Genomic DNA, 27,583 nt, shown 5'->3' with positions numbered 1-27,583 from the left:
TAGCTCTGTAGACCAGGCTGGTCTCGAACTCACAGAGATCCGCCTACCTCTGCCTCCCGAGTGCTGGGATTAAAGGCGTGCGCCACCATCGCCCGGCTTGTCTGGTTTTTTAGACAGAGTTTTTCTGTGTAACAGCTATGACTCTCTTGAAACTTACCTTACAGACCAGGTTGGCCTCAGGCTCACAGAGATCTGCCTGCCTCTGCCTTCCAAGTGCTGGGACTACAGGTGTGTGCCATGACTGCCTGGCTCCAATGCCTATTTATTAAAGCATTGTAGAAGGTGGTTGAGATTGTAAGATAAATAACAGTGATTCTTACTCCTAAGGAGCTTATAGTGTTACTGGGTGTCTTAGGGTTTCTGTTTCTGTGAAGAGACATGACCACGGAAGCACTTATAGAGGAAAACATTTAATGAAATGGCTCACTGACAGTTCAGAGGTTTAATCTGTTATCCTCATGGTGACATGGCAGCATCCAGGCTGGAGCTGAGAGACCATCTTGATCAGCAATCAACAGGAAGTGAACTGAGACACTGGGTGTGAATTGATCAACTGTGAGACCTCAAAGCCCACTTCCACAGTGACACACTTCTTCCCAGAAGGCCATACCTACTCCAACAAGGCTACAACTCCTAATAGTGCCATTCTCTTTGGGGGTCTTTTTCCAAATCACCACACTGGGGAAGCAGTTTGCCCAGAGTTCACTTCCTTGGGGACAGGCAGGGAACCAGAGCTACTTGAACTACAGCATTGTCAGGGGTTATGGGGTGGCAGAGGGTATACTCTGTAGAAGACTCTCAGGTCCCAGAAGAGAAGTTGGAATAATAAAGCAACAGTATTAGTAAATTAGGTTTGTATAGTCCGTGGGAAAGCTGTTAGCATTAGAATGCCGCAGAAGAGGTGGCTCAGCAGTTAAGAGTGCGAATTAATCTTACGGAGGACCTGGGTTTATTCCCAGCACCCGTGTTGCTCAGCTTACAATCATCTGTAACTCCAGTTCCAAGGGATTTGGCACTGTCTTCTGGATTCTGCAAGCAGCTGTGCTCACATGTGTACCTAACCCCACATATACACATATACACATATATGATGTGGGATTCCCCTCTGTATGCTGTGAATATCATTGGTTAATAAAGGACTCACTATCTAATCTAGACTGACCTTAAACTGCCTGCTTTTGTCTCCTGAATGCTGGGCTTAAATTGTAAACCATCACACCCTTCCACCGCCGACCCCACCCACCCCACTTCACACAGCTTTTATTAGTCTGCCACTTAAGTGGTTCAGCAAGGTTGGAGAACCCTTATCTCCTGTGGGTGAAGTCCTGGGTTCCCTTTCCAGTCCTGCTAGATAACAAACAAAATTATCGGGGCTGGAGAGATGGCTCAGTGGTTAAGAGCACCACCTGCTCTTCCAAAGGTCCTGAGTTCAATTCCCAGCAACCACATGGTGGCTCACAACCATCTGGAATGAGATCTGGTGCCCTCTTCTGGCCTGCAGGCAGAGTACTGAGAATACTGTATACATAATAAATAAATAAATCTTAAAAAAAAAAACAAACAAAAAAAACAAACAAAATTATCATTTTTCATCCTTCCCAAGGAGCTCAGGTTCTCTCACTCCCTTAGGACATTGCTCTCGATATTCCCTTTGCCTTGTCCTTCCAACCCTGATCCAGGATCCAGAGGCCATACCTCCAAGCCGCGAGAGGAAACTTCTTCCATCGTACAGTTGAACTTCCTTCTTACTAAACCAGGTTTCCCAGCTCTCCACTATCAACACTGGGTTAGACACTTCCTTGTGGGAGTGGCCTGTGCATTGATCAATGGCCAGCAGCATCCTTGGCTCCTATCCAGAAAGTGCCAGGAACAAGGTTGGAAATGTTCCCTCCCCCAGTTTAGTAACTCCACGTGTCTCTAGACATCATGAAACATCTCCTGGGAGCTAAAATTGCCCCTGTTGAGACTGCATCAGACTGAACTCCACTGGCCAGAAGTCTTGTTCAGTCTGGCCGGCCTTGAACTCCTTCGCTCAAGGACTCTTCCTGTCCCAGCCTCCTTAGCCAGCTGAGAAACCATGAGTGTTTGGTACTTGCACACTTCCCATGGTACTGAGGAGGCACGCGTTTGCTGTGTGATCCAGCCGGTGCTTGCTAGGGACGAGAATGTGATCACAGATGGTTTATGAGTATGCAGGACACCTCGTCTCAAAAACCCCTAAATAACTAAACAAGATTCTAGGAATGGTTGTCTGTCTGTCTGTGTGCTCTAGTTGTGAGGGCCGAGACTGGGCAGCAAGAGAGCAGAAGCTGGGGAGATGCTTCCCCACCCTGCCTATTAACACACGTTGATTTTGTTTGCGACAGGTCTTAGTCTGCAGCTAAGGCTAGCTTAGAATTCACCATGTGCCCAGGCTGGCCTGGTTCTCAGTGATTCTCCTGTTTCATCTAACTTGTGCTAGGAGTACAGACATGAGCCACTCTGTCAGATAGGTTGTGAGTTTTCTTTTCTTTTTTTTTTTTTCTTTTGTTTTTTTTCAAGAAAGGATTTCTCTGTGAAACAGCTCTGGCTGTCCTGGAACTCACTTTGTAGACCAGCCTCGAACTCACAGAGATCCGCCTGCGTCTGTTTCCCAGTGCTAAAATTAAAGGTGTGTGCCACTCTGCCTGGCAATAATGAATATTTTTTTTAATATTTATTTATTTATTTATTATGGATACAATATTCTGTCTGTGTGTATGTCTGCAGGCCAGAAGAGGGCACCAGACCGCATTACAGATGGTTGTGAGCCACCATGTGGTTGCTGGGAATTGAACTCAGGACCTTTGGAAGAGCAGGCAATGCTCTTAACCACTGAGCCATCTCTCCAGCCCCCAATAATGAATATTTTTTAAAAAAATAAATGAAAATAAATAAATGTACATTATTTTATCTAACAATTAGTCAGTTTACCCTTAAAATTCTTAATTATTACCACCAAGAAAAGAGCAGTATTAAAACCTATTATAAGCTGTAACGTACTTGCTATCACAAGCATGAGGGTTTGAGTTCTCTCCCTAGCGATCACCTTGATGGGACTCTTTATCCGTCACCGTAGAAGAAACTCGTGTGAGACTCTCCCCTTGGCATATGTGGATATTCTCCTTTGAGACAGTCTCTACCTTATTTTCCCAAGCCTGGGATTAAATAAAGCTTTCTTCTCTGCACACATGAAAGAAAAAAAAGCTTTGTGTGGTGGTTTAGTGGTTATCTTATGTCTGGGGAGACAGAAAAATGAGAATCCCTGTTTTTTCTTTTAAGACTTGTTATTTTGTCTGTGTCTGTACACCATTTGTGTACTGGGTGCCTGAGGAGGTGCTGAGACTCCATGTGAGTGTTAGAAACCAAACCTGGATCTTTCCAAGGTGAGAACAAGTGCTCTTAACCACTGAGCCAGCTCTCCGGCCCTTGGATCCCTGGAGCTGGGAGGCCATGAATCCAGCCAGACTGATGAGCTCCAGGTCCAGCAAGAGTGTCTGTCCCAAAAGATAGGTGGAGAGCGATTGGCTTAAGCTTCCACTTCTCAGGAACGTACACACACAAGCACATGTACAACACACATGCACGCATATACACATGTGCACACTCCCCACAATCAGACATATACTGAATACACACGCAATAAACATGTGAAAATAGCATGGAGAGTGATCGAGGAAGACATCTGACATTGATGTCTGATCTCTACACAGGTGCACATACATATGAACACACATGTGTGCATTCATGAAAGAAATAAAAAGAAATAAATTCAATGTAGTAGAGCCCTTTCCATATCTATGATTGCTCATGTCCCAGGGAAAATGCTGGGCTTATCTGTAACATTATTATTAAAAATTCACCTGGAAAAGTTTATATTTTCTGTTTTGGTTTTGTGCATGTGTGTGTGTGCGTGGTGTATACACACGTGTGCAGAGGCTTATGTCTGCATGTGTGCAGAGCTCAGAACAGTAAAGGATCCTACTCTGCCTAATTCCTTTCTTTGGGACATGGCCTCTCACTAAACGTGCAGAAGCTACAGCAAGCCTCCCGTCTCTGTTCCCAGCACCACTGAGGTTATAGGTGTGTGGGCACATGACCCTGCTTTGTTTTTTTGTTTTTGTTTTTTGTTTTTCGAGACAGGGTTTCTCTGTAGCTTTGGTGCCTGTCCCAGAACTAGCTCTTGTAGACCAGGCTGGTCTGGAACTCCCAGAGATCCACCTGCCTCTGCCTCCCGAGTACTGGGATTAAAGGCGTGTGCCACCACTGCCCGGCATGATCCTGCTTTGAAAAACAACAACAACAACAACAATAAAAACCTTTGAAATGGGTTCTGAGATCTGAACTCAGGCTTCCAGGCTTGCTTAGCAAGTGCTCTTACCCACGGGGCCTTTACTCCTGCCCTAGCAACAAACAATTGGTGGGTTCTTTCTTTTTGTGTTTCTCATTTTTCACGTACACCTTTTTCCTTTACATTTTTGATGTATATGTGTATAAGGGGCACATGTGCCAAGACACACTTGTGGAGGTCAGTGGACAACTTTCGCAAGGCTCTTCTGCCACGTGTGTTTCCAGGCTGAGCTCAGGTTGTCAGCACTGCTGGCTCAGCTGTCCATTGGTCCTTGAGTTATACCTTTAAGTAGTACTGCCCTTCACACTTCCTGGAACTTCCTGAAAGCCTGGTTAGTGTACCACCCAGAGGTAGCTGTGAGGAGAAATGTGAAATGAAGGAGACATACCCTGATCTATTTCTACTATCTATACACACAAAATTAAATTATATATTAATATAATAATTAATAATAAGTTAAAATATTAAAACACTAATTAATCTGTTAATAAAATGACAAGTGTCCTTGAGGAAGCAGATGAGGAAGGCTCTCACAATGAAGCAGAGGGCTCATACAGACTTTACACTGGTCAGAAGTAACCCCTAAACAGCCCACACTGGCAAGAGAGTCTACACTAAGGTCATTGAACAGATGCAGAACTCACGCCGGTGCAGTTGAGCCCCAGAACCACCGACACAAAGGAACGACTCCGCAGTCCAAAGGTGAGCTTCAGGAATGGGGAGTAGAGTTCCCAGGACTGCCTGAGGCCCAAGTGAAGTCCCTCGATTGTGGTATCCTTTTCCTCCCCTCTCCCTGGCCTCTCCTGGGGGAACTGCAGCTGTCATCGCTACCCTGCCTTTATTAAAGACTGGCTCGGCCAACCATCAGGCATAGGCTCACGGTGTTTTCCAGTCACCTGCACGGCAGGTTGAAAGGGTATAATGGCTCTGTAATGATGACAGAGAAGTGTGACGACTAACACTCAACCGACCTGTTTCTGGTCACGCTTGATCAGCCTTGGCAAACAGCTGGGCTTGCGCTAGGCCCAGCACAGTGTGTGATTGCACACACACCGTCTTGTGCAGTCAGACTTGGGTTCAGAAGTTCCCTCCCAGGTCCCTGCCCTGGTGATGACTCATTCTCAGTGACTCGTCCTCTACAGGGACACTGGTGACCCCCTTTGACTTCCCCCAGATTCTCGTGACCTGGCCCTCCACTGCTGCTCTTAAGGAAGAAGGGACTGCAGGCTCAGCACACAGTGCTCCATTGGGACTGCCCTTGTTTGTGTTTCTAGGAACTCAGAGTCTTAGGCTTTGAGTTTGGGCAAAGGCTTAAGCTGTTTCTTCACGCAGCAGCACTTGCCTCGTTAAGATGTGAGAATTAAAGGAGCTAACGACACCTAAAATAGTGTCTAGAATTCAGTAGACAGTAGTTACAATTAGCTGTCTTAGCCAGTCATGGTGGCACATGCCTTTAATCCCATCACTGAGGCGGCAGGGGCAGGCGGATCTCTGTAAGTGCCAGGCCAGCCTGGTCTACCAGGCCAGTTCCAGGACAGCCAAGCTAGGGCTGTTACACAGAGAAACTTTGTCTCAAAATAAACAAAAACAATTAGCTCTCTTTCATTCTCCCCTCCCCCGCAAAGTCCTTACCACTAAGCCATCTCGCCAGCCCTAATTAGAATTTTACAAAGCTAAAATACATAGTTCAAGTAGGATCAACAGCACAGAACCCATTATCTACCTTCCTATCTGTCTACCTGTCTACCTACCTACCATCTTACCATCTTTCTTTCTTCCTTTCTTTCTTTTCTTTCTCTATCCACCCATCCATCCATCATTTTAGCCATCCATCCATCCATCCATCTAACTTTTACAGACTGGGAATGGACTCCAGGATCTTAAAACATGTAAGGGGAGAGCCCCCCCTCTGAGTCATAGCTCAAACCCCACAAATTATTTTCCTTCTCCATGCACAGACCTCATTTAAGATTTGTGATATAGGTGGAGGTTGAACCTCCACCTATATCACAAATCTTAAAGTGAGTTGTCACTGAACTCTTCATCGTTATTCAAAGCTCGGTGTATATGTAGGGCCTGTGGCACAAGCCTTTGATTCCAGCTCTCAGGAGACAAAGCAGACAGATCTGAGTTCAAGGCCAGAGGAGTGAGTTCCACAGCAGTCACAACCACACAGTAAAAGTTGTTTGGTTTTTGTTTTTCATGGTGCGGGAATCGAGCACCAGGACCCGTGTATGCTAGGCAAGCTCTATCACTAAGCTACACCTTCAGTCCGAGAACAGCTCCCCAAAACCCTGTCTCAGAAATAAATAAATAAATACACAGTATGTGCGCATGGCTTCCTCTAATGGCCCTGACTACTCACATCTCATACTTTTTTAAAATGTTCTCCTATTTTTAAATCCTGTTTAGAAAAAGAAAAGCAAAAAATTATTATTTGTGATGATGGTGTCAGTGTGCGTATGATGTCTGTATGTGAAGGGGGAGAGGTTAACATAGGAATTGATTCTCTCCTTCACTGAGTTCTTGGAATGCAACTCAAGGTGCCAAACAGGGTCTTACTGTGTAGCCCTGTCTGTCAAGGAACTCACTATGACCAGGCTGACCGCAACCTCACAGAGATCCTCCTGCCTCTGCCTCCCAAGTTCTAGGATTAAAGGTGTGTACCACCATACCTAGTTCACACCTAATAATTTTCAAGAAATGTGGGGGACTGGAGAGATGGCTCTGTGGTTAGGAGCACTGGCTGCTCTTCCAGAGGAACTGAACTTGGTTCCCAGTACCCACATGATAGTTCATACCCATCTGTAACTCCAGTTCCAAAGGAGCCTCCACCCTCTTCTGGCCTCTGAGGGCACTACACACATGTGAACAGACATACATGTAGGGAAAACACCCATACACGGTATATAAAACTAAATAAATTTGGGCAGTGGTGGCACATGCCTTTAATCCCAGCACTCAGGAGGCAGAGAAAGGTGAGTCTTTGTGAGTTCAAGGCCAGCCTGGTCTACAGAGCTAGTTCCAGGACAGCTAGGGCTGTTACACAGAGAAACCCTGTTTCTAACAAACAAACAAAAACTAAATAAAATGTTTCTTTAAATTTAAAAATAGAAATGCGAGGGGTGAGGATTGGTGGTAGAGCGCTGCCTACCAAGTTACAGCCTCAGCAATGAGAAAACCTAATGTGTGGAGCCCAGGGCCGTTTGTACCCGTGTGTAACTTTTTCCAGAAGATTTGATGCTAACAATGTCTGCCACCGGTTCATAATCTAAACCAGAAGGTCCCCTTTCGGAAATAATTAAATATCCTTGGCTCATTAAATCTTATCATTTGGGAAGTGGCTATAGTAATGTGGTCGTTTTTCTGCCAATCCCTAAGCCCAGAGCCTCAGTCTGTGAGGCATTAGCATGGGAACCTGTTTATTAGCCATTAACTGCCCACCGGCCTGAGGTAGTTTGCTGTTTCAAACACCGGTTCAATCAGAGTATTTAGTTCTCCGGGCTCTGGGGCCAGAAAACCATGCCACAGAGCAGATGTGGTGGTATGCGTGCTAAGGTTTCCAGGAGGGAAGGGTGCATGGGCTGCTTGGAGCCGGGGAACGGCAAAGCCACGCCACGTAACAGCCCACAGGAGAGATTTAGCGGGAGGGGTATACAGAGGCTGCCTCTGAGTGAGGGTCGAAGGAAAACAAGAGGGTGGGAAAAGAAGGCACTAGCATTTTATAGCGGGGTATTGGGCATGCGCATAGGGAGAGCATGCAATTCTTGGTGAAGGTGGAAATGTGTTGCATGTTTGGCAGCTGGTGATGATGCGGTTGCTGTTGCTGGGTTCCTGGAGGTGGGCTTGGGGGCGGAGTTTTCCGACAATGGGCACTTGATCTTGAAAGGAAAAAGTTGGAGTAGCAGGAGTTCAGTGTTAGCCTTGACTATATAACAAGTTTGAAGTTAGCCTGGGATGAGACCCTGTCTCAAAACAAGCTTGGGCAATACTTTTGTTACTGTCCAGCCCACCGTCCTTTGCAGTGTATGCAATGAGCTTACTTTCTTCCTGGAAAAAAAAAAATTACAAGAGATAATGAAAGTTTAATATGTCATCATTGCAGAGTGACTTAAAAATGTATTTATTAGTATATATGTGTCTGTGTAAGTGTATGTGTACATATATGTACACAGGACCCCTGGCTTGTTACATGAGTGTTGGGATCCAAACTCCAGATGTCATATTGCAGTATGCTAGATAAATTGTCAACTTGACATAACCTAGAATCACTTGGGAAGAGTCTTAATGAGGAATTTCCAGGGCTGGAGAAATAGACCCGTAGTTAAGAGCATTGGCTGCTCTTCAAGAGGACCCAGGTTCAATTCCCAGCACCCAAATGGCTGCCCATGACTGTCTGTAACTCCAGCTGCAGGGTATCTGATGCCTTCACCAGACATATGTGTAAGCAAAATACCAGTGTTCATAAAATAAAAGCAGTGTTTTCTAGACCAGTTAGCCTGTGGGCCGGTTTGTGAGGGGTTATCTTTATTGCTCACTGCTGCAGGAGCACACAGCCCCTTATGGGAAGGAAGCCCTGCTCCCTTAGGCAGGAGGTCCTAAATAGTGTTCAGGAGGAGAAAGCCACCTGCCAGGTAGCCGGCTGGGGAGCATGTAGGCATTGCTTCCCTTTGTTCTTGATTCTGGATGCCATTTGGCTGTCTGAAGCTCTTGGTGGCTCTCCCACCATGACGGACTAAGTTGGCTTTTGTACCATGATTGACTATGGAACTGTAGGCTGAAATAATCCCTTTCCATCCTAAATTGTTTCTTGTTGGAGTACTTTTTTTCTTTTATAGCATAGCAACAGAAGTCAGACTAAAACATACAGCAAGTGATTGTAGCCAGTGAGTCACCTCACTGATTGACAGTTTCCCCTTAATCCCTCCCACCTTTCCCCCCATTGCCCTTTTGACAGAGGTCCTTGTATTCTAGACTAGACTTGATCTTACTGTGTAGCTGAGGAGGGTCTTGAACTCATAATCTTCCTGTTCCACCTCTTGAGATTTATAGGAGTGTGCCACCATGTCTGGTTGATCCGCCCCAGGGCTTCCTGTCTACAAGGCAAGCATTCTACTGGCTGAACAACATCCCCAGCCCCAAACAGCTTTTCATGCTACTGGGTTTTCAAGGCACTGGGGGAAGTGTCTGAGGCGCTCTGAACAAAGGCCTGTTGAGGTGAATAGGGGGTGGGGACACTGCCCCGGAGGCAGGTATAGGGGGTGGGGACATTGCCAGGAAGGCACAGAAGCCAGCAAGGAGAGCAGGGAAAGGCCAAGGTAGGAGGTGCCATCTTTGAATATGGATATGCCCTCCAAGGATCTGTGATAAATGTTTGGCTCCTGTGATGATGCTCCTCTTGAGGTCATTGTGCAGCCTACTCTGAGAAGACTGTAAGATTCCAGACCCTTCCTGTCTTTGTCTGTTACCTGACTCATGAGGACAATGAGACTTCCAGAACTCAGACTAAAACCTTCAAAATTATAGCAGGGCCCCCAGATCTTAGCACAACTGACTCCATGATGTAAGTACCATTTAGGCTGCTAAACCCAGCATGTAGACAGCACCACCTGCCAAAGCTAAAACAAAGACCTAATCCATGGAAGTGCACAGTTCTGGGCAAGTCTCTAAGGTACTGACCTTGCTTTTGTCCTCTGGAGTTCTGCTTCTGGCTAACTGTTCTTGTTAACTGAAGTATGTTAAGCCAGAATGTGGATTTTGTACTTAAAACCTCACCCTGAGAAAGTCTCAGTGCTTACTGGGATCCTGAACACCCAGTGTAGTCACCGGCCGGCTAATAAAGAATTTCTATTGGCTTAAATCTGTGTCTGAGCAGTCTTCTCTGGTAGATACCCCACAACAAAAGCCTAAATGAAAAGAACTTTTACTTAGGCCAGAGAGATGGCTAATTGGTTAAAAGCACTTGCTATATGGCAAAACCTTACCCATGGAGAAAGAACCGACTGCCACATGAGTGTCATGTATGCCTGCCTTCACATCCTCCTCCCCACATACACACCATGCACATACAGAATAATAAAATAAAAATCCTTTTTCTCTTTGTGAGAGAATTGCCTCAGGAAGCACATTATAATAATACAAAGCTAACTAACACAGGGACTGGAGACAGCCTTGTAGAGGGAAGGCTTGCTTATGTTTCTATATGAGTTCAAGAGCAGAGCCAACATATTACAACAGACAAGTAGCCCAGAGCTAGGTACTGGCCCGGCTGTGTTTCCTTTGGTCTGGGTTTAAATATTATTTCTTTTATTTGACAGGTGCTTATAGTGCTGACAGAGAATTCATTTCAGCCTCACAGCAACCTCATGAAGTTAATATTATTACCAGACTCTGCAGACAAGCATCCTCAGGTATGGAGAAAAATTAGTTGTGTTTCCTGGGGATCACAGCTATTACTGTAATAACCAGGGGTTGGAAACTGGAGACAGGGTCAGGAGTGAAGGCTCATTCCTGGCTGTTGTCCCAAAATAACAACAAACAAACAAGTAAACAAGCAGTTGTGAAAAACTTTGACAAAATATTTCAAGTGCCATGTTCTGTAGGTCTTTGAAGCATTTGAAGACCATCTATCCATCTATCTATCTGTCTGTCTATCTATCTATCTATCTATCTATCTATCTATTATCTATCTATCTAAAATAAATCTCTTTATAATCTGGAAAACATACCTAACATATCTACAAATTTGATTGTTATAGATGACTTCTGACCTGTGTGTCTTGATTATCCTAAATAGTTCATAATAATAGTTTTTAAAAACTAGAATTTTACCTTACACTTTTTTTTAATATGTATTTATTTATTTATTATGTATACAATGTTCTGTCTGTGTACATGCCTGCAGGCCAGAAGAGGGCACCAGACCTCATTCCAGATGGTTGTGAGCCACCATGTGGTTGCTGGGAATTGAACTCAGGACCTTTGGAAGAGCAGGCAATGCTCTTAACCGCTGAGCCATCTCTCCAGCCCCCCCCTTTTTTTTTAATATGTATTTATTTATTTATTATGTATACAATTACCTTACACTTTTAAAAGAACTGCATAGGTACAATACCTTAAACAAGAGCAAAAACATATATACAATATGTTGCAACAAAAATAACCTTAAATTGGTATTAATATATAAAATCCTTTAAACAGGAATAGAAACATATACACAGTGTTGTAACAAAAATTTCCTTAAATTTGTATCACTATACAAAAGTCCTTTAAAGAAGAGCAAAAACATATATACAGTATAATTGAGTTTGAATTTGTGCCCATATTCCAAATTCCATGCCAATGCAAAATATCCAAGATCAATAGTTGTCTTTTTATCCTATATTCCCCTAAATATAACAAACATCCATGACAGAAAATAACCAAAGGCCGCCCACACCCCTTTTTTTCTTGGGAATGTGGATTCTCTAGATTGCTTCCTGCTGAATGTGGGAGAAGTATTTTTAGGGTTCCAGAGAGAAAATTTGAGATAACGGCCAAGTCCTGGAAAGACCAGTTATAACCTTTGTTAATAGATATCACCTGTCAAGTTTCAGGAGGTCTCCCTTGATCAAACCAGATCCAAATCAACCTGGAATGAATCCACAGCCTCTTGTTTCCTGTGAAAACCAAAGCAAAACCTCTTCTCCAAAGCATTTGTGATTATCATTTGACAAACACATTTTTTTGACTTTTTAAAAGTTAAGGCATTATTAAAATATCTAGGCTGGTTTATTTCCACAGCCCCTCTTTCAATTCCAGGTCTCTTAGCAGCTGTCCTTTGCTTTTCAGCAATCCAAAGATTCAAAATCAGCACAATACTATATAGGATCCAGACTCCCTGTGTTTCCCATCTTTATGTGGCTTTTTTTTCTTTTACATTTCTTTTACTGTCTTTTTAAAGACTTGATTATTTTTAATCTGTTTCTTTCTATTACTGCCTATACCCATTTCCTTTCTTTCTTAATTAAGCCTGTGCACATTGTAAAACACACTGGAACCTGTTTAGAGGTTTTTCTTTGTTTCATCTGAACCTCTTTTACTGCATTTCTCTTAGCCTTTTCTGACCACACCGGTTATCTTTAGACAGTTAAGTTACACCTGGATCCTCAAGGACTCTAGCTTGCTGGCTCTGCCCGCTCTCAGGTCGCATCATGAAAGCCAAGCCCAAAGCTTGTTTCATGACCCGGAACTGCATTAAACCTTCCTAGCTATGGAAATTGGTACTTGCCATTTCTAGTTTCTATTTAGCACTGCCAGGTGAATATCAGTGCCTCTTAAAGGAACCAGTTGCTTTCTCCCCAGCTTTCTCAGGCTCTAGATGGATATTTGAGCCCCACATAAGATGCCAAAATGTTGTGTGAACTTTTATTCTTTTTTGGGTTTTTGAGGAGCCTGCCACCCTGCTCCCAAATAAATCACACACAGAGGCTTTTTCTTAGTTATGAATGCCTGGCCTTACTTGACTTGTTTCTTGCCAGCTTTTCTTAAATTAACCCAACAACCTTTTGCCTTTGTACTTTTATCTTTCTCTATCATAGTTTTCTCTTACTCCATGATTCCCTGACTGGATATCCCTAGTACCCTCCTCTCTTTGTTCTCTTGGGCCTTATTCTCCTTCTATTTATACTCTCTGCCTGCCAGCCCCACCTATCCTTGTTTCTGCCTTGCTATTGGCCGTTCAGCTCTTAATTAGGACCACCAGGTGCTTTAGACAGGCATGGTAACACAGCTCCACAGAGTTAAACAAATGCAGTGTAAACAAAAGTCACACACCTGAAAATAATAGGGTCTTTATTGGAGGAGGCCTGCCTGGTCTACAGAGTGAGTTCAGGAATAGCCAGGGTTACAGAGATACTTGGTTGTTTTGGGGGAAAGAAGAAAAAGAAGAAGAAGAAGAAGAAGAAGAAGAAGAAGAAGAAGAAGAAGAAGGGGGAGGAGGAGGGGGAGGGGGAGGGGGAGGGGGAGGCGGAGGAGGAGGAGGAGGAGGAGAAGAAGAAGAAGAACAAGAACAAGAAGAACAAGAAGAAGAAGAAGAAGAAGAAGAAGAAGAAGAAGAAGAAGAAGAAGAAGAAGAAGAAATGAAAATAGCTCACTAAACAGGCTAGAGAGATAGATGCTTCAGTGGTTAAGAGCACTGACTGGTTTTCCAGAGCACTTAGATTTGATTTCCACAACCCACATGACAGCTCACAACCTTCTACAACTCTAAATGCAAGAGAACCAGTATCCTCTTCTCAACTTTGCAGGCACCAGGCAGATGTGTGGTGCCCAGACATACATACATGTAGGGGAAACATCCTTACATCATAAAATAAAAATAAATTTGATAAAAGAAATACAGAGAAAAAGAAAGAAAGATCTCATGAGGGTTGGTGTGAGTCTCAGGAGTATAGCATTTGCCTAGCATGCAGAAGTCCCTGGATTCTGTCCTCAGCATCTGGTATACAGCCTGTCTCAAGAACCCCTGCCTCGGGGGCTGGAGAGATGGCTCAGCGGTTAAGAGCATTGCCTGCTCTTCCAAAGGTCCTGAGTTCAATTCCCGGCAACCACATGGTGGCTCACAACCATCTGTAATGAGGTCTGGTGCCCTCTTCTGGCCTACAGACATACAGACAGAATATTGTATACATAACAAATAAATAAATAGAAAAAAATTAAAAAAAAATAAAAAAAAGAACCCCTGCCTCCCACTCCCATCCCTGAAGGAAAAAAAGGACATTTCCCTTTCCCTTCTCTTCCCATACCCCTGCTGAATATCAGATGAAATCTTATCCCTACCTGAAGAACAGTATCCAGAATGCAGTCGTGACAGTCTGTAAGGACAAGATGGAGGCAATTAAGAGAATTACCTCATCTCTTCGGACTCCAACCCTTCACCCACAAGAGGGATAAAAGCAACAGATGAGACTCTGATTACCCCCTGACTGCAATCTGATGAAAACTTCTAAGCCACGCTGTTCCCCAAGCCATGTAAGATTCCTGAACACTACAAACTAAGAGGAAATGAATACCGTTTTAAGTAAGTTTTGAAAGATTTGTCATATAATAAATTGTAGTACTGGATGACAAACATCCCAAGAACTGTCAAGAGTGACATGAGCAGAATTTAACATGAGCAAGGGCTTGCAAAAGTCTCCACCTGTCAGTGTCTTCTCTGTCAGTGTGCTCTATCAGAAAAGTCAGGACAGGGCTGCTGAGATGGTCAAGCCTGACCACCTACATTCCACCCACAGGTCCTACACGGTGGAAGGAGAGAACAGACTTCTGTAGGTTATCCTATGACCTCTACATGTGCTGTGGTGTCCACAGGCTCCAATAATAATAATAATAATGATAATAATAATAATAATAGATCAAAACAGAAATCTGAAAACAGACGCAAAGTGTTGTTAACTCCCCATGGGTATGATTCAAAGCAGGTATCAGGATTCCAGAGATGAAGCCCTAGATGATGTTCCTTAGAGCTGGTGAAGAGATGTGTCCCTTTGCTGGTTGCAGGGTAAAAACTCCGGGAAATAAACTCCCAAGAAATCAGCATCAGGGCTGGGGATGTAGCCCAGTGGGGGACCATGCTGAGCACGTCCAGTGTCTCAACTCCAGCAAAATAAGTAGCCAGGCAAGCAAATAAATGAAATGAAAATGTAAACAAATACACAGTTGGGGGCTGGGGATTCTGTGGAGGAACAGAGAACCTGCCCACCACATAGAAGGACCTGTGTTCCATCCCTAGTGCCAGAGAACCCAAGAACAAAACAATATCACTGTCCCCAAGAAACTCTCCACTAGGTCACAAATTTCTTAATCCTTTCTAGTTGTCTGTTTATTTATTTAGGTTCTTTTTTCAGATAGGGTTTCCCTGTGCAGCTCTGGCTATTCTAGAACTCACTCTGCAGACCGGGCTGGCCTTGGACTCAGAGTTTCACCTCCCGAGGGCTGGTACTACGTACCACCTTGCCTGGCAAGAGTAACACCTACATTCTTAGCAGGCCCATCTCCCTGTCTGTAACTGAGTTTCTAGTTACAGATCCCGTAGGTTAAAGTGTCCAAAACTATTAATCAGAGGCACATGAAAGCAAGGCATCCCTGCTGTTATGAGCCTAGACCAAGTGACCAAGGAGTCAGAAGTATCAACGCCTATTATCTTGGGAACATTTTTTTGTTTTTTTTTTCTGAAATAAACTTATATGGCCAAGTAGTTAATCACATGTAGCTTGGTTCAAAGCAACTTAAAAAGTTATTTCCAGGCCGGGCGGTGGTGGCGCACGCCTTTAATCCCAGCACTCGGGAGGCAGAGGCAGGCGGATCTCTGTGAGTTCGAGACCAGCCTGGTCTACAAGAGCTAGTTCCAGGACAGGCTCCAAAACCACAGAGAAACCCTGTCTCGAAAAAAAAACCAAAAAAAAAAAAAAAAAAAGTTATTTCCAGAGCTGGGCCTGGTGGCAACTGTTGTGTAGATTAGCCTAGCCTCAGACCTCAGCGGTCCTCCCTTCTCTGCCTCCTGTGAGCTGGGATTACAGGTGTGTGCCTCCATGCCCAGCCTGAAACTGATTTTAAGGTATCTAGTTTGATTTCTTCTAGAAGTGGAAACATAGAGATGAAATGGATTTGTTCCAAGTCACACAGAGAGCTGTAGGAGGGCCTGGAGGTTCATTTCGCATGTAGCTCAGGATTTTGGCCAACTCTTTCTTTCTTTTTTTTTTTTTTTTTTATTTTTGAGACAGGGTTTCTCCGTAGCTTTTGGTTCCTATCCTGGAACTAGCTCTTGTAGGCCTCGAACTCCCAGAGATCCACCTGCCTCTGCCTCCCGAGTGCTGGGATTAAAGGTGTGCGCCACCACTGCCCGGCTTTTGGCCAACACTTTCTGTCTTCTAGTTGTAACAACTTTAGCTCTGCCATGACCTCCAGTGCCTCAGGCATGAGTAGCCTCTACTCTAGAGTGGACAAATGGTAAGATTACTTCTGCCATAGGGATTGGCAATCTCAAACCTGCTAGAACAGAAATAGGAAGGAAGTTAGGGGAAATAGTGGCTCAGAAGTTAGTCCATAGTTAATAAGACACTGTGCCATCAGCCCCAGGAGGAATACATTTGTACTCTGGGGAACTGACCCCGCCCTAAAATCATACAACTTCCTGTCCAGCTCACTTTCTATCAGCTTACTTCCTGTCCAGTTCACTCCCTCCCTACCTCACTTCCTGTCCAGTTCACATACTAGAAAAGTGTTCCCATTTTCCTTCTACTTCTGTGATAAAATTACCTTGGCAAGTCTTGGAGGAAGGGTTTATTTCAGTTTACAGTTAGCTTCAGGTTGTAGCCATCATTGTGATGGAGTCACAACAGTAATATTGAGTTGGAAGTGTCACCCCAGTCTGCCACGCAGGTGGACTCCAACTCCCAGCCTGCTAAGCACTGATCCCTCCCCAGGGAGGGTCAAGACCACTCCCACAGGGTATTTAGGGTCATGCCAGAAAAAGGAACATGTGATTTTGGGTTTGCCTGTGCGATTCCTCTTTGTTCCCCCTGCCATGCTCCTACCCTTATTGTTAGGAATATTTTCTAACAGAGCCTCTCTGCCAGTGCAAAGAATTCCAATCAGACCAGATCAAACCAAATTAAATGCGCATGTTTAATAGATGGTGGTCCCGAGACACAGCAGGAGTTGAGACTTCAGCCTAAACTTCATGGGGAAGGTGCACCAGGTGTACAATCTTCAAGTTAATATCAGTTTGCCCTGTCTGTCTGACTCTGACTTTCAATTTGTTTTTCGTTCCCTAGAGACTGTGGTTGCACTCACAGCAGAGATTCAACCATCCCTCTGTTGACATTCTGATTTAAAAGAATCCTGTGGGCAGGAGGACTTCTCAGTGAGTAAGAGCAGTTGCTATGTAGGCATGAGGACGTGAGTTCGAATTCTCAGGACCCATGTAAAGCTGGCCAAGGCCATACATGCCTGTAACCCCAGCAGTGAGGAACAGAGACAGATAGAGTTCAGGAAGAAGCTGGCTAGCACACCTAGTCAAAATGGCAAGCTCCAGGTTGAGTGGGAGGCCCTCTCTCAAGAGAATAAAGCAGAGAAGGATAGAAGACCTCTGGCTTCAGCATCTGTGTGCTTAGTGCTCGTATGCGCATGTGAAATAAATAAATACATACACAATAAATAAATAAACAATTTTATTTTTGTTTTTTCAAGACAGGGTTTCTCTGTGTAGCTCTGTAGACCAGGCTGTCCTCAAACTCAGAGATCTATCTGCCTCTGCCTCCAGAGTGCTGGGATTAAAGGCATGTGCTACCACTGCCTGGCTGACAATTTTTTTTTTTTTTTTTTTTTTGGTTTTTTGAGACAGAGTTTCTCTGTAGCTTTGGAGCCTGTCCTGGACTAGCTCTTGTAGACCAGGCTGGCCTCGAACTCACAAAGATCTGCCTGCCTCTGCCTCCCAAGTGCCGGGATTAAAGGCACACCTTTTTTTAAAATTAGTCTCTCGTTTTTATACTTATTTTTCTTTTCTTTTTTTTTTTAAATTTTAGAAATATTTATTTATTTATTATGTATACAATATTCTGTCTGTGTGTATGTCTGTAGGCCAGAAGAGGGCACCAGATCTCATTACAGATGGTTGTGAGCCACCATGTGGTTGCCGGGAATTGAACTCAGGACCTCTGGAAGAGCAGGCAATGCTCTCAACCGCTGAGCCATCTCTCCAGCCCTATACTTATTTTTCAAAATAATTTTATACTCTTTTTTTATATATATAAGTGTTTTGCTTGCAAGTACATCTGTGTACCACCTGTGTGCTTGCTGCTTGAAAACAGAAGTCATCAGATTCCTGGAACTGAACGTAGAAACAGATGTGAACAGCCATGTGGATGTTGGGAATTGAACCTAGGTCTTCTGCAGAAGCAAATGTTCTTCACTGCTGAGTCATCTCTCCTGCCCTATACTTAATTTTAAAAAAGATATATTTATTTATATTTTATGTGTATGTATGGGTGCGTTGCTTGATGTTTTTCTGCACCATGTGGGTGAAGTCCCTGAAGAGGCTGAAAGAGAGCTCGGATCCCCTAGAAGTGGAGCTATAAATGATTGTGAGCCACCGTGTGGGTGCTGGGAATCAAACTCAGGGCCTCTGCAAGAGCAGTCATTGTTCTTAACTGCTGATCCATCTCTCCAGCCTCTCTCTTATTTTAAATCAAGCTGGGTAAAATTAACTATGCGATTTCAAGTTTTAAGAGCAGCAACAAGAAAGTCAAAGGAACAAGTGGTTATTAAGCATGAATCCCCGTGCTAGCTGTCTCCAGTGTCTTTACTGAATAACCTCACAGTCCTAAGAGGTGTTGGCTCCATCTAGCAGTGGAAAACATAGGTCCAGGAAGAGCAGAGGCAAGCAGGAGCAGGGCCACGACATTAAGACAGGGTGATCTCGGCCCAGAGTTCTTATCTACATTTATTCTTCTCTACACAAATCCAAATCTGGACCCACAGGTTGTTTCTGTTATTGATTGAGCACAAAAGGTTTTAGAAGCAACCCCAGGAATTTACAGCTGGGTGTCAGAGCATGGACCAGGAAAAACAGCCAGGTTTTTGAGACCTAACCTGCCAAATCTTTTTTTTTTTTTTTAAGTACTGATTTTGATTGTGTGTATGAATGTTTTGCCTGCATGTATATATGTGTACCATATTAGTGCCTGGTGACCATGTAGGCTGGAGGAAGGTCACAGATTGCCTGTAACTAAAATCACAGACAGCTGTGAGCCACCATGTGGGTCCTGGGAGCTAAACTTGAGTCCTCTGGGGGAACAGCAGGTGCATTTTATTTTGTTTTTTTCCTTTTTCTGTTCCTATTTTCTTTCTGTTTCCGGTTTGAAAGAAAATGTCTCCCAAAGGGAGTGGCACCATTAGGAGGTGTGGCCTTGTTGGAGGAAGGTGTCACTGTGGGGGCAGGCTTTAAGGACTGTCTCAAGCTTCACTCAGTATGACTGTCAGTCAACTTCCTATTGCCTCTGAGTCAAGATGTTAAGGCCCAGCACCACGACAGTCTGCATGTTGCCAGGCTCCCATGGAGTCTCTGAAACTGTAAGCAAGCCCCTTGGTTAAATGTTTTCTTCACTGCTCTTTTTTGGAACTTTGGTTTTGTAAGTTCTCCCCTTATTAAAGCTGATATTGAAAACAAAACAAAAAAAAGTGTTTTCTTCATAAGAGTTTCCACAGTCACTGTGACTCTTTACAGCAAAAAACCCTAACTAAGACAGTTTTCAGTCAAGATGTCACTACATGGCTCTGATTGGCTTAGAACTCACTACTTAGACTTGGCTGGCCTTGAACTCACAGAGATCTACCTGTCTCTGTCTCCAAAGTGCTGGGACTAAAGGCCTTAAACACCATGACCAAACTAGCAACTGTTTTTGTTTTGTTTTTGTTTTTTGCTTTTTGCTTTTTCAAGACAGGGTTTCACTATATATCTCTGGTTGTTCTAGAACTCACTCTGTAGACCAGGCTGGTTTTGACCTCAGAAATCCATCTCTAGTGAGTATTCTTAAGATCTGAGTCATCTCTCCAGCCTCTTGGCTCATCTTTAAAAATGGAGCTTTTTATCTATGTCTGAAGTCAGGCAACATAATTTTAATCCCAGAATTTGGAAGGCTGAGAGGCAGGCAGATCTCCAAGAGTTCAAGGCCAGCCAAGGCTACAGCCTTTGAAATAAGGCCAGAGAAAGCCTATTTCAAAGAAAAAAAACAAAGCTATAGTCTGGTTCATGTAGCATGTTCTCAGCCAGGCAGGGCTACATAGTGAGATCTTGTTGCAACAAAAGCAGCAGCAACAACAGGAAAACAATATTTAAACAACTGACCAGGCATGCTGTAGCCATGATGGCCTTGACCTATAATCACAGTCCTTGGAAAGCTGAGGTAAGATCATCATTGAGATAATTATTGAGAGTTGGAGGCTATCCTGGTCTACATAGTGAGATCCTGTCTCAAAAGAACAAAAACCATCAAATAACAAATTTTATTTTATTTTATTTTATTTATTTTTTTTTTTTTTTGGTTTTTCGAGACAGGGTTTCTCTGTGGTTTTGGAGCCTGTCCTGGAACTAGCTTTTGTAGACCAGGCTGGTCTCGAACTCACAGAGATCCACCTGCCTCTGCCTCCCAAGTGCTGGGATTAAAGGCGTGCGCCAATAACAAATTTTATTAATTAAAAATGTTGGACCCTAGAGTCCAATCTCTGAGGAGTCGCCCCAAGAGACCATCTCTCACACCACAGCTGATGTAAAAGCATGAGAATTTTATTAATTCTGTCATGACAGGGAAAGGCAGAAAGACCCCAAATGGCTGGTATAGGCTATTTTTAAAGGAAAAATCCACAGAAGGAAGGGGGGTGTCTGGGGATTGTTCTTTATTATGATTGACTTATTCAAAAGGGCTATTTCCAATAATTGGCTGGAGAGAGGTTGCCAGATCAGATGAGATAAGGGAAAACATCTGAGAGTCACTTTGCTCCTTTCTCAGGGCCTGAGTCAAAACACCAGGAACTGAGTCAACACCTAAGGGTTATCTTGCCCCTATTCAATAACTGAGTTCTATTTGGAGAACATTCACAAGGACTCAGAGAGATGATGGAAAGTTCCCAACATTTCAGTACGTGTGTGGGCAATTGTTAAGTCCTTGGTTCCCAGGGGATGGGAGGAGCATTACTGCCGAGAGGCCTCAGAAATGGCCTCAGATTTGCCAGAAATGGCTTCAGAGTTCTACAAAAACATATTTAAATGAAGCCAGGCATGGTGGCACATGCCTTTAATCCCAGAACTTGGGAGGAAGAAGCAGGTGGGTCTCCATGAATTGGCAGGCAGGTCTCTGTAAGTTCAAGGCCAGCCTGGTCTACAAAGTGAGCTTCAGGATAGCCAGGGCTACATAGAGAAACCCTGTCTAAGAAAAATAAAACAAAACAAACTCTCTATCTGTCTATCTATCTATCTATATGTATATATATATATTAATATATCATGTATATGATGAAAAGTGTGGTACATATAGGAAATTATAATTCTTCATATTTTAAAAAAACATAATAATTGGGAAAGAGGTAAATAGAGCTAAGAAAATACACAACTTCAGAAGCAAATGGAGTCATTATTTACCAATAACATCACAAAATGGTTTGAAGCAAAAGAGTATTCGTGTCCAGTATCTTCATTATAAGAGATGCTATTTCTCTATCTATTTGTTAGTGCCAAAACTGGGTAAATAAAGTATTCAAAATTCAGTTTCTTGTGACATAGGTTAACTCTAGCCTGTAGCCCTAGCTTCATGGGAGTTTGAGGCAGAGGTATCATTTGAGACCAGGGTCTGAGGTTGTCTCAAGAATAGATGAAAGACATCTTAAAACCTAGCACTTTTGAGGCCAGCCTGGTCTACAGAGTGAGTTCTAAGAAGTAGAAGGAGGAGGAGGAGGAAGAGGAGGAGGAGGAAAGAAAGAAAGGAAGGAAGGAAGGAAGGAAGGAAGAGTCCAGAAGGAGTTGGAGTGGACAGAGGGAGAGAGAGCACTATAGAAACCCTGTAAATACAGATAGTACTTGTAGTGGCTTGAATAAAAATGGCCCCCATAGGTTCATGTATTTGAATGTATAGTCACCAGGAAGTGGTGTTATTTGAAAGGATTAAAAGATTAGGAATCGTGGCCTTGTTGGAAGAAGTGTGTCACTGGGGTGGGCTTTGAGATTTCAAAGGCCCATGCCAAGCCCAGAGTCTCTCTCTCTTTCTGCCTTCAGATCAGTTTGTAGCTCTCACCTGCAGCTCCAGCACTGGTCCAAATGACACCATGCTCCCTGCCATGATGATAATGGACTAAATCTCTGAAACTGTAAACCAGCCCCTAATTAAATGCTTTCTCTTATAATAGTTGCCCTGGTCATAGTGTCTCTTCACAACAATGGAGCAGTGACTAAGACAGTACTCATCTATTACGTTTTAAAAAACTTTTCAATACAGCAACAACAATAAAAACATAGCATAGCACATATACACAAATAATAAAAACAACACAACAGAAAAACGTCAGTCTCTCAACAGAATAAGAGCTGACCAAAACTCACAGCTCACTGCTATGTGGCATGTCTGAAGTTTCCAGAAGGGCTTCAGTAGTAGCTGAGACCAAGGTGGCTATAGCTTTCCAGGATCCCGATGGCCTGACAGCTGTCAGTTCCCAAAGAAACCTGGGACAATTCCCACATAGTACCTCTGGCTCCTCCCCTACTCCACCCCAACCCAGTGGGGTCCCTTCCCCCAGGCTTCTCTTTTCCTATCCAACCCAGCCGTTTTGGTCATGTACCATCTTGGCTGCCACCACTGCCCGGCTCTCATCATGGATTCTTTTTTTTTTTTAAAGATTTTATTTATTATGTATACAACATTCTGCCTCGATATATGCCCGCACGCCAGAGGAGGGCGCCAGATCTCATTACAGATGGTTGTGAGCCACCATGTGGTTGCTGGGAATTGAACTCAGGACCTTTGGAAGAGCAGGCGGTGCTCTTAACCACTGAGCCATCTCTCCAGCCCTCATCATGGATTCTTACAGACGCCTCTGGCTGAACTCTTCCCTCATATCTACCATAAAACCCTTCTCCTAGCCGGGCGGTGGTGGCGCACGCCTTTAATCCCAGCACTCGGGAGGCAGAGGCAGGCGGATCTCTGTGAGTTCGAGGCCAGCCTGGTCTAGAAGAGCTAGTTCCAGGACAGGAGCCAAAAAAAAAAAAAAGCTACAGAGAAACCCTGTCTCGAAAAAAAAAAAAAAACCCTTCTCCTCTGCCATACGTAGGAACGGTCATGCCCTCATTTTCACTCAATAGCTACCGCACTACATAGGCGACAGGTGCGGTCGGTGCCCGTTTCACCTTGGCAGACACTGATTTGGAGTAAGGTAAGGGGTAGGAAGCGCCAATGCACCTGGTTTAAAAAACAAAACAAGGAGTTGGGGTATAACTCAAGAATAGGGGCTTGTTTGTTATGTATGTGGCCCTGGTACCTGTCTCCAGTACCAGACACAGACACAAACATGCACATTAAAAATTAATCATCACTATAAATTAAGCATCATAATAAATAAGAAATTATACAAATATAAAATATATGTACAGAGCTGGGTATGATAGGAAACGGCGATAACCCAGCATTTATGGGATAGAGGCAAGAGTGTCAGAGGTTCAAGGCTAGCCTCAGCTACATAGCAAATTTGAGGCCAGCCTCAGATTCATAAGAACCCTAGCCCCCCCCTCCAAAAAAAACCCTTGAATTAATTTTTTTAGAGAAAGAAAAAAGAAAAACCCTGAGCATAGTAGTTGCCTGAAGTTAGGGTTTCTATCACTGTGAAGAAAACACCATGACCAAAAAGCAAGCTGGGGAGGAAAGGGTTTATTTGGCTTAGACTTCATAGCACTGTTCATTATCAAAGGAAGTCAGGACAGGAACTCAAGTAGGCCTGGGACCTGGAGGCAGGAGCTGATGCAGAGTGTGCTGCTTACCTGTTTGCTTTCCCCCAGACTTGCTCAGCCTGCTTTCTTATAGAATCCAGGACCCAGGAGTGGTACCACCCACAACGGACTGGGCCCTCCCCCATTGATCAATAACTGAGAAAAATGCCTTATAGTTGGGTCCCATGGAGGCATTTCCTCAACTGAGGCTCCTTTCTCTGATGACTCTAGCTGTGTCAAGTTGACACACAAAACCCGCCACTACAAAGGTACACATTTGTGATTCCAGCATTTGGGAGACAGAGATAGGAAGATCAACAGAAATTCAATACCAGCTAGACTGCACAGCAAGATCTGATCTGAAGATAAACAACGATAGATAAACAACAATAGATAGGTAGATAGATAGATAGATAGACATAGATACATAGAGAGATAAGTAAAAGACAAGAAAAGAAAAGGAGCAGAGGGGGAGGGCTGCTACTGGCCAGGTGCCTACACCTCTGGCTGAAAGCCCCTAGTTTACAACATGGCAGTAATTAGATGCCCCTGGGGCCTGGTGCTGGGGCAAAGAAACAGAAAACCCAGAGCTGCTCTGCCTGAGAGAGCACGGTTGGGTAAGGGATATGGGCGCCAAAAGCAATGGCGGGAGGGGACACGTGAGGACCAGTCACAGCTGTGTTTGTAACAAACTGCCAAAGCTGAGACAAACAGCCTTGCCACTTCATGGTGACTGCCCATCACAAAAAGAAGGACAGCATTTGCCTCTTTCCTCTGGGGAGGAAGTTCGCTTCAGCAATGGTGGGGTTTGGACAGCTTGAGGCAACGGCTCTGCCTCTGGCTGGGATCAGGGTCACAGTGGTGAGGAATGGGGGCAGGACTTCCTCCTGGGTCCCAAGGGGTTCAGAACAAACACTGGCCAGCTGGCCACAGCCTCGTGTGGGCCTCTGATAGATACCAAAGAGGCTTGTGATGGAGGCTGCCCAGGGGTCCATTTCCACATTATTTTTTTCTTCCCCTGGAACTGAACTGACACACTGTTGGTAAGCCCTGGATCAATAATCAACAACTCCAAGCTCCTTTTCACTATTGTTGTTTCTTTAATGTGACTGTTATGAAATTTCAGATCATCAAAGAATTTCATATTATGTTTCTTTATCGAGGCAGGGTCTTGCTGTGGAGCCCGGGCTGGCCTTGAACTCACTGTCCTCTGGCCTTACCTTCAGGAGTCCTGGCATGTCTGGATTCACACTGCGTTTCTGTTTTTTTTTGTTTTGTTTTGTTTTGTTTTTCGAGACAGGGTTTCTCTGTGGCTTTGGAGCCTGTCCTGAAACTAGTTCTGTAGACCAGGCTGGTCTCGAACTCACAGAGATCCGCCTGCCTCTGCCTCCCGAGTGCTGGGATTAAAGGCGTGCGCCACCATCGCCCGGCCACACTGCATTTCTACTGAATGGTTCGATCTACTATCCTAGCTTTGCCTTGTCTTGCAGGATGGTTTCTGGTTGTTTTGTCTTTACTGTTTTCGGTCCTGGGGAAAACGCCAGGCCCTCACACATGCTAATCGCATGCTCTACAGAGCAGTTTACCCTGCAGGAGGTGGGCTGTTTTAGGAGACAGGAACTCTTTATTTTCCCTGGTCTGTGCCTCAGTTACTGGACTCAGGTGGTTCTTATGCCTCAGGCTCACACAGCTCTGCTCATCCTACATTAATGACCATTCTTAGCCTCTGCATGACCATGCTTGGCCAGCATGACCATTCTTAGCCTCTGCTTGACCATGCTTGGCCAGCATAACCATTCTTAGCCTCTGCAAGACCATGCTAATCCTGCATGACCATTCTTAGCCTCTGCAAGACCATGCTTGGCCTGCATGACCATTCTTAGCCTCTGCAAGACCATGCTAATCCTGCATGACCATTCTTAGCCTGCAAGACCATGCTAATCCTGCATGACCATTCTTAGCCTCTGCATGACCATGCTTGGCCTGCATGACCATTCTTAGCCTCTGCAAGACCATGCTTGGCCTGCATGACCATTCTTAGCCTCTGCATGACCATGCTTGGCCAGCATGACCATTCTTAGCCTCTGCTTGACCATGCTTGGCCAGCATGACCATTCTTAGCCTCTGCTTGACCATGCTTGGCCAGCATAACCATTCTTAGCCTCTGCAAGACCATGCTAATCCTGCATGACCATTCTTAGCCTCTGCAAGACCATGCTAATCCTGCATGACCATTCTTAGCCTCTGCATGACAGTGTTCATCCGGCATTGGTGTGGGATTCCCCTCTGTGTGCTGTGAATACCATTGGTAAATAAAGAAACTGCCTTGGTCTGTGATAGGGCAGAACTTAGGTGGGGGGGGGGGACTAAACTGAATGCTGGGAGAATGGAGGGCAGAGTCAGGAGAAGCCATGTTGCCCTGCTGGAGACAGATGTTGGAACCTGGCAGGTAGGCCACAAACCTCATAGTAAAATATAAAATAATAGAAATGGGTTAAATTAAGATGTAAAAGCTAGCCCATAAGAAGTTAGAGTTAGCTAATAGGTCAAGCAGTGATTTAATTAGTATAGTTTCTTTGTGTTTATTTCGGGAGTCTAGGCAGCCAGGAAACAAACAAGCTGCCTCCTCACAACACTGTATGACCATTTTTGGCCTGCAAGACCATGTTAATCCTGCATGACCTTGCTTGGCCTGCATGACCTTGTTCATCCTACATCACCATTCCTGGTCTGCATTACCATGCTTAGCCTGCATGCTGCATTGTTGATGTCTTTAGTCATCTTTGCCATCTCCTGAACTTATCAGTGCCTTACACAAAGCAGGTGCTCAGGAAATTTGCATTGTTCATTTTAACACATTTGCACATATTTCGAAGCTGTGTCATAGCTCTAGGGGGTATCTGTTTCTGGGCCCCTTGTCCCTTCTTTCCTATGATTTGTTAAAAGTCATCATGGTAAGCTTGCTCTTCTTCAATATGAAGGCAAACCCATCAAGGTTTAGAGATCTTAGGTGAAATATGCCTAGTGCAAGATAAAGGTTTTATAGAAGTTAAGAGCTCACTGGACAGCAAGCTGTTGAACTTCCAGGTGGGAGAAGGGAGCTTTCCAGCTCTTCAAGGCCTAAGGAGAAAGATTTGGTGGACAGCCCAAGGACACCTAGCCAGTTACTTCAAGAGCTAGGGCTGGACTTCCTGACATATTTGTGACCTTCAACTTTGCAGTGAAGAGTGCAGTTGTCAGGTGTGAGTGTCCTCAGCTTTCGCCCCCATGACTTCTGTGATGCCTGAAGGTTTGTTCCTTCTTCTGTCCTGACTCAGGTAAAGGATGGCACAAGACTGGCAACTCGCATTCCATCTCTGGAACCCATGGAAAAGTGGAAGGAGAGAAACTTCACAAGGCAGTGATCTCTGACTCCCACATGTATGCCATGGCCCTGCCCCCCTCAATAACAATAGTGAGAGTTTAGCCCCTTAGAATCTGTTCATCTTTTTTCTTCTGCATCTAAATTCCAGTTTCCCTCTATGCTCCTGTCAGGGTCTGGAGAGATGGCTCAGTGGTTAAGAGCATTGGCTGCTCTTCTAGAGGTCCTGAGTTTAATACCCAGCAACCACATGCTGGCTCACAGCCATCTGTAATGGGATCCGTTGCCTTCTTCTAGCATGCAGGCATGTACAAAAACAGAGCGAGAGAGAGAGAGAGAGAGAGAG

This window comes from Microtus oregoni, unplaced genomic scaffold (genome assembly GCF_018167655.1).
Source record: "Microtus oregoni isolate MIOR12 unplaced genomic scaffold, Mior012 000002F_ref0000024, whole genome shotgun sequence".
NCBI classification, from domain to species: Eukaryota; Metazoa; Chordata; class Mammalia; order Rodentia; family Cricetidae; genus Microtus; species Microtus oregoni.
Note: the sequence above shows the minus strand (reverse complement) of the source record.